The 13,031-nt window shown below is 41.2% G+C and overlaps 1 non-coding gene across 1 annotated transcript; it reads left to right on the top strand.

Annotated features, from left to right (window-relative positions):
• The first annotated feature begins 8,490 nt into the window (after window positions 1–8,490).
• TRNAD-GUC lies at window positions 8,491–8,562 on the top strand. The gene has a single exon. It is a non-coding gene; the product is annotated as a tRNA-Asp (tRNA).
• The last annotated feature ends 4,469 nt before the right edge of the window (window positions 8,563–13,031 follow it).

The following is a 13,031-nucleotide window of genomic DNA, read 5'->3' on the forward strand; positions in this document are numbered from 1 at the left end:
TCTGCGAAAGCGGATTGTACTTACTTCCTCATATGAACTACCAAAGAAATTGGAAAATACTAAAGATTGTCTTTACATTCCAATTTTAAGGAACTTAAATCCGTCACTATAGTAGAGATGGATAAATGTTTTGTTTGACAAAAACATTGTTCTTTATTAATCAATAATTAGATTATTGTAATTTAATTGGTTGTCTCTATAGTAGAGATGATGTGGTAGTTTAACTGTTTAGAATACGATGATGCTTAAAACCCAAAAGGTTGCAGGGTAGTGACTAATCCCAACTGAGTTGTGATACCTCTAAAACATAAGTTACGAGTTGGTCATAAATGGATGCTTTGGATCGTTAGATCCGGATCCAATACCTTCTTGTTAAAATTGTATAGAGGCGAAATGTTCGAATCTTTATTCTTTTGGAAAGAAGAAAGAATCACAAAGTTGTTGAGGTTAATTCACTTAGATGTTAGTGGCACTTGTCCACAACATAATACTACTCATGTTGTATGACATTCACCGAAGATCACTCTCGGTTGGACTATAGTTTATTTTGAATAAACACAAGTCCGAATACTTTGCAAAAGGTTTCAAAGAATTCAAGAAATGTAAGTTGATGAGTAAGACGTCTAAAGTATTTACCTCCTTAGATTTGATCCAAGAAAAAGGTAACACTTTAGATTAATTTCCTTGAAAAACATCAAGGAAAGTAGCATCGTAAGATAATGAATTTCTCCATTAGGAGAAGAATGAACATGAATAAGATTTAGTTCGTTGGACATTATCAATTACCCTTATATATATGATATATACTTCTAAGACATGTTAGTTGTAGAGATCCATCCATCATGGATCTTAGCAAGCTAGTGGGAGCTATAAGCGTCTTATGAGAAAAGATCAATTGTTTGATTTCTCATAAAGATGTAAATGAATCTTTTGTTTACTAGGTTTACAAAAGATTAGTGGGAGTTGATCATATTCCTAAATTAGAATATATATATATACATGATATATATTAATTTTGAAAATGAAAGGAATTCTTCATCGTTAAAGTTATGACTTTAAACATTCTATAATGATAGAATGTATATGGGAGACATAGTCTATATACATGGGATGGAAATCTATAATGATAGATTTCAAGATATAATTGGATTATATCAATCCCTAAAATAGACAATGAGATGCTAGGAAGTTTCTCATATGATGATAAACTTCAATTAGAATGACAATTCTAGTGAGACTAGGAAGTTGTTCTTATCAAAGGGAATGTACCCTTTGACTCCCAAAGAAATAATGCGTAAATAGAATCCTTTATGCATACGTAGAAAGGTGATTTATGTATTTCATATTGTATGAAAACATTGATATAAGTTGTACCTAGAACGGTACAAGATGATATCAGTGCAAGCCCAGGATCAGAACCATGACAACTGTCAAGTGAATCCTTAGGTATTTAAGAAATACTAAGGATGGATTCCTCAAGAATGAGGAAGAATTAGAGTAACGTAATGGAAGCGTAAATGAAATAGATTATGAATCTAATCCATCATAGAATATCTCTTCATTATGAATGAAGTGATAATGAGATATCTCTTTATTATGACTAAAGAGATATTTGGGTGGAAACGTTAAAAGTAAATGACTTTAATATGTTCCATCATGTATGCAAAATATATTGCCATATAGAAGCTTACAACATTGTTGTTTGGATGGGAAAGTTCATTCATGAACTCTTCATTCGGTTCCAACCAGAAAGTGTATGACACTAATGGGGCGATAGCTCAAGCGAGGGAATCAAGGTCTCATCAAGGTCCAAACTCAAATGAGAGACTGAACCACATGATTGAGAATCATGTATAATGGTGACGTCGTTATTCTCAAGGTTGCTTCTATGGATAACATATAGATATCCATTGTTTAGGCCTACTACTCAGCCATTTATGAAATGAATTACAGAAGAGGTATCATCAATGATGACTAAGTTGATTGGCTCTAGTGCAAGTGGGAGATTGTTGGAAATGTGCCCTAAAACCAATCATATGATGATACTTTACGGACATTTCAAACTAATGTAGTTCATTTCAAACTAATGTAGTTTAAATTAAAGGGCAAAGATTATTGTTTGAGCCGTCTAATATAAATGTTATATGCTTAAACGATAAGTCCAAGGAATATGTGATTGGAAGAATGCGATCTAAAGAAGTTAGATTCATGAGACCATTCTTTCGTTGACACATCCTAAACGTTCCTGATCATAGGATTGTCAATTGGGCATTGACAGTCCGTTAAGATCAGTACGTGCTATGTCTTCTCTCAGGGAGAGTGACTAGTCTCGAGTCATTGGTGTGTGTGACATCAAGACAAGTACGTAGGTGCTCAATAGAGAATGAGTTCACTGAACACGATCAACGAAGAGTTCTCATATTCATGTCACATGAGAACTCATGGTTGGGATAATGCAAATTAGTCTTTTGACCTGAGGCATCACAGTTGTCTTGTGGTTAGGTCCTTAATCTTTGATTATGTCAACGTCACTCTATCAGGGTGTCCACGACATCGTTGGGGTTAAGCCACTTAGCCATGGAGGCAAGTGAATGCGCAACAAGGGATCTCTAACCTTCAAACTGTTTGAGGGAGAATACTCTATGATATGATTTAGAATCTTTGGCCAGAGTATGAATGAGATGTTGGAATGCGTTCCAGATCACATTCAAGGTAATCATATAAGTACAAGATTCACATTGGATAGTAGACATGAATAAACTATCAAACCAAACAATGTGGTCAAGAGTATTGTATTAGAGAAAGACCGTATTGCATTTGTAATCCTAAACTGAATAGGTTCTCCACCTCTTCTGATTAGCTTGGGTAACCATGATATGCTGCTAGGTGTCACTCATGGTTTGTGGAAGCCCTAAAAGTGTATTATCACTAACGGGAGAATTGAAAGTAAGTTTCAATTCACAATCGATTTGAAAGCGTTTGAATCGCCCACTGCCTCGCTAAAAGGAACCTAATGGATCGTACACCGTGTAAGGTAGAGATTGAAGATTCAACGGAGATGAGTAAGAATAATTAAATGGTTTAATTATTTATGGCAAGGATTAATTAATATGATTATTAATCAAACGAATAAGTTCGTTAAAAGACCTCGGGATAGTTTTGGACCTTAAGGCCCAATGGGCTTCGAACGTCAAGTCCATTAACTTAAGTTGTATGACAACTTAATGAATAATGATTCACAAAGGCCCAAATAGCCCAATAAATCCCCTTAGGCCGGCCATTTAGAGGAGGGTAGTGAACTTGGCTTAATTGCAAGTTTGCCACTCCATTGTGAGGTGGTATAAAGACATCTTTATAGCCATTTCATCCTAAGGGTTTTCTAGGGAGTAAAGATGAGAACACAAAAACCTCCCTTTGCTCTCAAAGAGGTCGGCCAATCTAGAGGGGAATAGCTAGCAATCTTACTTCCTCTAGGTCACTCATTTCTTCTACAATATACCTTGGTGTGGAGACTTAGAGGTTCTCAATTTTGGGAACTTGGAGAAACCTTTTCATCCATCCAAATCCATGGATCTAAGATGCAAGGAATGAAGGCCCTCTCTTTGGGTGATTAGCCTTTGCTTATGCAAAGAGGAATCTACAAAGGTATTGATTTCTCAACTCACTTTGTTTTGAGTTGAGTCTTGATTCACCTATCTACTAGGCTTTGAATTTCATGGGTAAATGTTTTGTTTTAAGTGCATACAAGCATGATTCCGCCTTTAATTGTTAATTGCATGCTATTGATGTTGCTTAAATGAACATGTTTTTCACAAATTTTCCTTCAGAACCAACTCCTCGAGCGTATCAAGATGCAGCATGCCCCAGATAAGGTGTCCCGAAGCAGGACAAGGGCGGAAGAACGTGACTCATTCCAACGACATCCCAGCAAAGAGTCGCTTAGCCTATCATGAATCTAGCGTTAGGGTAGTGCACACTTTCGTTTGGGCCCTCGGGGAAATGTCTTCTCCCACCTAGATGCATAGAGAAGTGTTTATTCTCGACTTAGCTCATGAGTTAATGTGCATTCGAGGTTGGGTCCGCACTTCGACGAGCACTCAAGACTTTTCGGGAGAAGTGTCCACAAAAGGCTAGGCCTACAAGGAGATTTTTCTATGAGGCAACGGAGTAGGCAGCCATATGACACACAGAGAAGAACATATGACCAGTCCAGCTTAAGTTCCACTAGCAGCCCCCGCCAAGCGCCACGGCAACGGCGAGCAACACAGTTAGAACCACGCGCATTGTGACCACGGTACAGACAAGCAAGACATGCCGAAGAGTAACATGGACCAACAGGTCAGCACTGGGGTAGCTGGAGGCTCTGCTGCCTCACCAGACACAAATCCAGGAGAAAGTACAAAGGCTCGTAGCAGAGTAGTTGCACGGATTCCAATGCATTAACACTACCGACAATGCCCTCCGTAGAGACGTGGTCGATTTTAGTAGGTCACCCTTTACAAACGAGATCGAGCGGACAGAGCCACAGTGGAAATTCAACCCACCACATTTCACCTGGTTTAGGGGAGATGAAGATCCGGACAAACACTTGATGCACTACCAAAGTGCCATAACCCTTTACGCCAACAATGACATTCTTATGTGCAGGATCTTTGCCACGACACTAAAAGGCGTGGTACAAGATTGGTTCCACACCCTGCCGCCACGTTCAATTTAGAACTTCGATGAACTTTCCTTGGTTTTCACTAAGGAATATTCGTCTTACCACCCGATTAAGAAGAAGTCTGACCACATTTTCAGCATGAAAAAGGATCCGAAGAAGTTACTCCACACCTATGTCAAGAGATTCAAGGCGGAAAAGGCAAAGATCATCTGATGAGATGATAGCATCCTATGTTCAGCTTTCCAAAAAGGACTCCCAGCAAATCACCCATTTTTCAGAGAATTGATTATGGGTGAGAACCTATCCCTAGCAAACTCTTATGCTTTGGCAGAAAAGAACTCCTTCTGAGCAGCCGCACAAAGACGTGGAATCAAATCAAAAGAAGGTGAGCAACAAATTGCTCGGTGACAAACGCAAAGACCATACCCCAGCTAAGGGGGCATAGCACCTAAGACATATACTAGGTTCTCACTCCTAGTCAACCAGATCCTTCACAACCTCAAGGATAAGCCATGGTTCAAGCCGCCGCCGCCAGCTTTAAAAGGCGACACCTTTAAGATGGACCAAACCAAACACTCCGCATTCCACGTAGGTTTTTGGCTCACAACCAATGATTACACCACATGGAAGAGGTACCTTAAGCAACTCGTGAAGGAAGGCAAGTGTAACCAGCATGTCGACAGACCAGCTACCCAACCAAGGCGCGAAGTAGATGCCGATGCCAAACCCTCAGCCAAGACAATCCGAATCAACGTAATCTTTGCTAAATTCGAGCATCTGGGGACCACCAACAACTCCAAGAAGATAAAGATCCAGCAGGCTAAATCGGTTAGTCAGGTTCAAGCCATAGATGATATACCTGGATCAATTGTCGACTTCATCGAGCAGGATGTTGGGGAAATAGATTTCCCCCACAACGACGCTTTGGTGATTTCTGTACAACTGGCCCACGCCATTGGCACTATCACACTCAACGTAACCAGCCTACCGATTGTCTCATCGCAAACCTTAATGATCGTTAGTGACCCATCTCCCCATAATCGGATATTAGGTTGACCCTAGCTAGTGAAGATTGGAGCTATGACCTCAATCGAGTACTAGAATAACCGATTTTGCATCCGGGATGAGCAGTCTAATAGATTAAAAGCGACCAGGCCATGTCCAGAAGATGCACTGTACAAGTTCTGAATGAATCAAAAAAGAAATTTTTCACCCAGCAGTAGCAGTTGAAATGCAGAAAGACGATTCTACATCCATCGAATAACAATCACAACAAGCAGGTCAGGAAAATGGTGTCAAGGTCGACAATGCCCTGGTAGATGAATCAGGATGGAAACCCGAAGAGGAAGCCGAGCATATCTTCCTTGACTCTAAGCAGCGGCCAGACCACGCCGAATACGCATCTAAAAAAGATCTAAGCAATCCTGGATATGAAGTCCCTTACCATTCTGAAGGAGATCCAATGTCTGACCTGACGAGTAACTACACTCAACCGATTCTTCTTGCGACCTACCAACCAATGCAAGTTTTTTTCAAGACAATAAAGACATATAGCGAGATAAAAAGAAAGACAAAGTGCAAAAGAACATTACAGGACTTGAAGAAGTACCTGACTGATTCCCTTACTATCCAAGCTGGAACCAGCAGAGGATCTATGCATCTATATAGCGGTATTTGAAGCAACAATGGGCTCTACCTTCATATGAGAAGAGCTGGGGAAGAGTTGGGGGCCCGACCTCCTGTATTCCACAGTTCAAAAGCTCTCATCGATATGGAAACCAGATACCTGAAAATCAAAATTTGATTTTGGCACAAGTTGTTGCAACCTGGAAGCTTAAGCCTTACCTTCATACGTAAGTAGTCATCACTATGACGCAATATTCCGCACAGCCAAATGCACGACTTTAAAGGCATAAAAACTAGTGGACATTCCGACAAGTGTAGCAACTCAGTCCAGAAACACCCCAGAGGTAGCCGAGCAAGCCATAGCCGTACCAGCCCAACCAGATAGTGATTTTTGGCATTTGCAAATCGATGGATTATCCAACCATCAAGGATCGGGAACAAGTCTAGTTCTCACTACCCCAGACGGCTCGATGCTTGAGCAGGCGATCACTCTGAGCTTCAAAGCATCAAACAATGAAGTGGAGTATGAAGCCCTACTAGCAGGTCTCCGATTGGCAAAAGACCTAGCAATAAAGAAGCTTGCGATATATTTCAATTCCCAGCTGATCACCAACCAAACCTTAGGGAGGTACACAGTAAAGCATCCAAGGATGGCCCGATACCTCAAAAAGGTACAAGAGCAGCTAGTAACATTCCAGACATACACACTTACTCAGGTTCAACGAGCAGAAAATGCCACCCAGACGCATTGGCAAGCCTAGGCTCTACGCTAGACCATTAGCTCAGGCACTCCATCCCAGTCGAGAACTTGGAAAAGCCAAGCATAGATGAGGAACCAGCAGTTGAGGTGGCGTAAATTAGCACAGCCCCGAGTTGGCAAGATCCTATCATCGACTACATAGTCAGTAGAACACTCCCCGCAAATAAATTGGAGTCTAAAAAGCTCCAAATGAAGGTAGCACGCTACTTCATATAGAATGGTATACTCGTTTAAAGATCCTTTTTTAGGACCATATCTTCGCTACTTATCGCTTCCCAACGACTTGAAGATTCTTAACTTAATCCACGAAGGAGTTTATGGAAACCACTTTGGATACCATTCGTTGGCGCAAAAAACTCTCAACGTTGGCTATTATTGGCCAACCATGCATCAGGATGCCAAGGAGTATGCACAAAGGTGCTACAGCTGCCAGCATTTCAAGCTCGTGCCAACACTACCTACCAATAAACTTCACCCTTAAACGAACCCATGGTCATTCATGCAATGAGCGATCGACTTGGTAAGACTAATGCCATCTGCTACTGGGGGCAGATGCATGATGATCATAGCTACTGACTACTTTACAAAATGGGTTGAAGCCGAACCCATGACCATAACTACCCAAACGGACATAGAGCGCTTCATATGGAATAACATCATTTACCGCTTCGGCATCCCACACTTTATCATCACCGACAATGGTCCATAGTTCGTGGGCAAAGACTTGACGAAGTTCTTCGAAAAGTATGGCATCAAGCAGCACATGTCCACGCCCCAATATCCATAAGGTAACCGGCAGGCCGAGGCATCTAACAAAACCATCATCGATTGCTTCAAGAAAACCCTCTCAAACAAGAAAAGCAAGTGGCCAGACGAGCTCTCCAATGCTTTATAAGCACATCGCACCACCAAAAGGTGAGCAATCGGTGAAACTCCATTCTCTCTCGCATATGGTTCTAAGGTAATCATTCATCTTAACGTCATAGTGCCAAGCATCAGCACTGCACTGCCGAACCTCAAGCAAAACGAAAAGGAGATGGCCACCAACTTAGACTTGACAAAGGAGGAGCGCGAGAAGGTTATCACTCACATTGCGGCCTATCAGCAACATCTTCTCTCTAGCTACAACAAAAGGGCAAAAATCTGGCAGTTCTAGCCAAGAGATTTAGTCCTAAAAAAAGCCTTCATCACCGCCCACTGGGAAAGCTCCAAAAAGATGGCTCTCATCTGGGAAGGTCCGTACAAAATCAGTTGAGTAGGCAGAAGAGGCAGCTACACCCTCACCACTATGAACGACAGAGAAATCGACAAGCAGTGGAATGCCTACAACCTAATAAGGTAATACGTGTGACCTCCCGCCATTCCTTGAACCTTGTTCAAGACGAAAAAGTTCAAAGATTTAAGCAGTTCGATGGATAGAGGCCTCGCATGCCGAGGATTATCAGTTGTAGTATAGTGGTAAGTATTCCCGCCTGTCACGCGGGTGACCCGGGTTCGATCCCCGGCAACGGCGCCAAAATTTGATGCGAGAATTATACGCGCATAAATTAAACCCTCTTTTTGTCAATTGTAGCAAGTACGTAAGTAGGGATCGTTCTGGACCGGGGATTAGGAGGGATTGTTAATCTCTTGGAAACTGACTCAAAAACGTAAAAACAATATAAAATACTAAACTAGACTCAAAGAATGTGAAACTAAACGTTAAAACACTAAGACAAACCAAAAGACTCAAAATACTTTAAAAACACAAACTAAATTGATTTCTAACTAAATTGAACAATAAAGTAAAGGGGGATTGAGTTTTGGACGGAATTAAACTAAATGAACAAATTGCAATTAAAACAGAATGTAAATATGAAATTGATGAAATGGAATGAATGGATGCTAGCCAAGGGGTTCATCTCCACACATGTTACACTTGCATAATAAAAAGATTTCTAATTGCTTTTCAATAAACCATGAATTCTCAACGCTCCGGGTTAATTAGGTCCGCTTAAATTAACCGTCAAGTTTTCCTTAAGTTAATGAATTGGATGATTGCATACGACAACCCAAAGCATTCCTCACAAGTTCCCTACATGAATTGCATAATAGAGATACAAGCAAGAATCATTAAGCAACATGAAAACTATAAGTGTTGACGAGGCATTCGTTACTATGATTGCATGAAACTTATGCCAAGAATTTGTTTAACGCGATTGTTTATAAGCAACCTCCACTACTTGTGAATATAAGTTCATAACTATTATGTGAAACTCACTTATATTCTAGCGTCAAATTCATGCATGGAAATTAAGCGTTCATTCTTAATAAACATACATAAATAGGATATCAATCAAATAGTTAAACAAATTGAATTCACAACTTATGAAACGTAATTAAAAGTAATCAAATCATATTGCAAGCATAAACATATATTTCGAATCACCCCCTAGCTAAGGGGGGTTTAGTTCCTCATACGTACAAAACAAAGAGAATTGAAATTAAACATTGAAATCAAAGAAACGCCTAAACATTCCAACAACTCAAACTTGAATTGTATGAACGTTTAGGCCCTCTTCTCTTCCTCTTCGTTGTAGCATAAGGTCTAGGGATAGTTGGTTGGGGGGATGGAAGTGTGGAATTATGGAAGTGGATGAGGAGTGGTGGAAATGGAAGAATGGTTTTGGATTCTAAGGGAAGTGTTTATTTGTGGTGTGAGAATGGAGAGATGGAATTGAATGAAATGGAAGTGTGGGATGAATTGAATGATGCAAATGAATGAAGTGTGTGTGGTTTATATAGGGAGAGAATGGATGGGAGAGCATGTGAATGATAGCTAGGAGAATGATTAAAAGGGTGTGAATGGTTGGAAATGCATGTGGGTGAATTGGTGGTGCAATGATGAAAGAATAAGTGCATGTGTGTGTTTTGTGTTGGAATGAATGTGGATGCATGATGAAGAGTTAATAAATAATGCATGTAGGGTTAGCTAGGTTGGCTTTGTTTGGGTGCATGTGAGTTAAAGAGGGAGAATGTGGTGAAATGATGAAGTAGGAAGGTGGAAATGCATGTGAATGCATGTGAGTGCATGTGTGTGTGAATGGGTGTTTCTTGATGGTTTTGGGGTTGTGATGCATGTGACTTGTTTGTGGAATAAAGAATGAATGGTGGAAATGTGAGTGAATGATGTGCATGTGTGTGAATGCATGTGTTGATTTAAAGAATAGGTATGCATGTGAATTAGGTTGGAAAGAGGTGGGTGTGCATGTGAGTTGAAATGCATATGTTTGAAATGTGTAGATGATTATGAGTATGATAAGTGATAAATGTATGATTATGATAAGTGATAAATGAATGATATGTGGTGAGTGATAAGTGAATGGAAGTGATAAGTGATAAGTGTATGATATGATAATTGAATGATATGTTAAGTGAATGATATGATAAGTGTTTAAAATAGGGAACAAAGCCCTTCCTTGCATGGCAAGGAAGGGAGACACAAGGAAACACACAACAATGTCCTAAGGTTGCAAGGAATGTTGTTTTTGTGTTCTAAAATGCGTAGGAGTCTTCAATGATGCTTAAACATGAGGTCTTTTAGGATTTAACTTTCCTACTTCAAGTCTTTAATTTCGTCCATCCTCTTGGCTCCAAGCATATGATATCCATTCCAATCTCTAATTTGCTCCAAAAGGCTCCAAAAGGCATCCTTTTGCATACCTTGCCCTTAGAACCTGAAAACACACAAAAGAAGCATAAAGGACTAAAATAACTAGAGAAACATAACGTAAATGCACGAGAACAAGCCATTTAAGTCGCATGAATATGCTCCTATCAATGACATTATTGCCTATGAGCAAAGTCAGTAAGAGCCTCTATTTTTCAATGAAGATCAAATGAACTATTCGCAAGCCTGGGCTAAATGCATAAACAAACTGAACATCTTCTGCAATAAGCAGAAGACACCCGATGCCCTGCAGACATGGTGTAGGACTCCCTCTACTTGGCGGACATGGTGCAAGACACCTGCTGCCCAGTAGACATTGTGTAAAACACCCGCTACCTGATAGACATGGCATGAGAATGCCCGCTGCCCTGCAAACATGGCGTAAGATGTCCTCAGCCTTGTAAACATGGCATGACCACCCATGTGACAAGCAGAAGATGCCAGTTGCACCAGACATGACATATCTGAAATATCCAAAAGTGGATAGGTAATACAATCGCTCAATTTCCCCTGATGTCAATGACTACCTGAGCCAGATGACTCCCAGAATTAGCCAAAATAGTCCTTCCATGAGAATAGACTTAGTTAACTGAAGAATTCAATTTTGCAAGACCCGGGTCTCTAACCGAAAGAGACAATTAATTGCAGGACCCCTGCCTATGAAAGATGTCACATGAATAAGATGGTCTGTCCTCGACGTGCAAATCTTCAGGAAGTGGCTTAATTTTAAAATGTTGCAATACTAGTTAAGTGATCTGCAGAATCAAAGCTGCGACTTGGAAGGATATGGTCTCTGAGAAGCGACTTCGCCTACACCTCACGCCAAAAAAAAACCTCCGAAAGCTAGGGATGACGCCTCAAGTGGTCACGCGGGACATCTGCTTCTGTAAGTAAGACACCCGGGCGACGACCCTATGGCTACAAGCCCAAGGGAGCCCGTAAGCCAAGACCTACACTTGTTATGACTATGCCGACTTGCATGCTCACTTGCAAGCAGCACTTCTGGCAAATAGTCTATGGTTTAAGTTTTACTGGGACAAAGTCGAGTGTCACGACTATAGTAGTTACGTGGACCTCCTCTGCTTCTAAAGAGAAGCATGAGTCTGGCCAACGGCTCTATAAGTCAAAAATCTCGAAGACGAAGGCTCAAGAAGCCACAAAGTCGAGTGTCACGACTATAGTAGCTACGTGGACCTCCTCTGCTTCCAAAGAGAAGTACGAGTCCGACCAACGAAGTTAAAAATCTCGCATCGTACCCTAGGAGGGCCAAGGCTCAAGAAGCCACATAGTCGAGTGTCACGATTATAACAGCTACGTGGACCTCATCTTCTTCCAAAAAGAAGCACGAGTCCGGCCGACAGCTCTATAAATTAAAAATCTTGCCTCGCGCCCCGGGAGGGCCAAGGCTCAAGAAGCCACAAAGTCGAGTGTCATGATTATAGTAGCTAAGTGAACTTCCTCTGCTTCTAAAGAGAAGCACGAGTCCGGCCAATGGCTATATAAGTCAAAAATCTTACGACATGCCCTGGGAGGGCCAAGGCTCAAGAAGCCACAAAGTCGGGTGTCATGACTATAGCAGCTATACGGACTTCATCTGCTTCTTACGAAAGGCATGAGTTCGGCTGACGACTTTATAACTCAAAATCTAGCAACATGCCCTGGGAGGGCCAAAGCTCATGAAGCCACAAAGTTGGGTGGCACACCTATAGCAGCTACACAGACCTCATCTGCTTCCTACGAGAAGCACGAGTCCGACCGACGACTCTATAAGTAAAAAAATCTCACAACATGCCCCGGGAGGGCTAAAAGCTTAAGAAGCCACTAAAGTCAAGTGTCATAACTATAACAGCTATGCGAACTTCCTCTGTTTCTAACGAGAAGCATGAGTTTAACTGAAGGCTCTATAACTCAAAATCTCACAACATGCCTCAGGAGGGCTAAAGCTCACAAAGCTACCTAAATCTGAGATTCATAGCTATAGTAGCTACGTGAACTTGCCTACCTCCTATGGAGACAATGAGTTCGGCTACCAATTCTATCAGTTGAAAATCCCACATTTCTTCCTTTTGCAGGTAAAGCTATAGAAGCCCAAAAACCAAAAATGAAGCCTAAAGTGACCGCGCGAGTCAACTGCTCCATCAGAGTAGCCCACTCGACTGCCCGTCCTACAGCAAAGTTTCGCAAGATGCCTCAAGTAAGCAAGGCTCCAAAACCCCCGAAGCCAAAACTAAAACCTAAGTGACGGCGTGGGATGAACTATTTCATTGAAGTAT

This window comes from the organism of the source record quoted next, unplaced genomic scaffold (assembly GCF_019419815.1).
Source record: "Pyrus x bretschneideri cultivar Hongxiangsu unplaced genomic scaffold, Pyrus_bretschneideri_v1 Contig77, whole genome shotgun sequence".
Taxonomy (NCBI): Eukaryota; Viridiplantae; Streptophyta; class Magnoliopsida; order Rosales; family Rosaceae; genus Pyrus; species Pyrus x bretschneideri.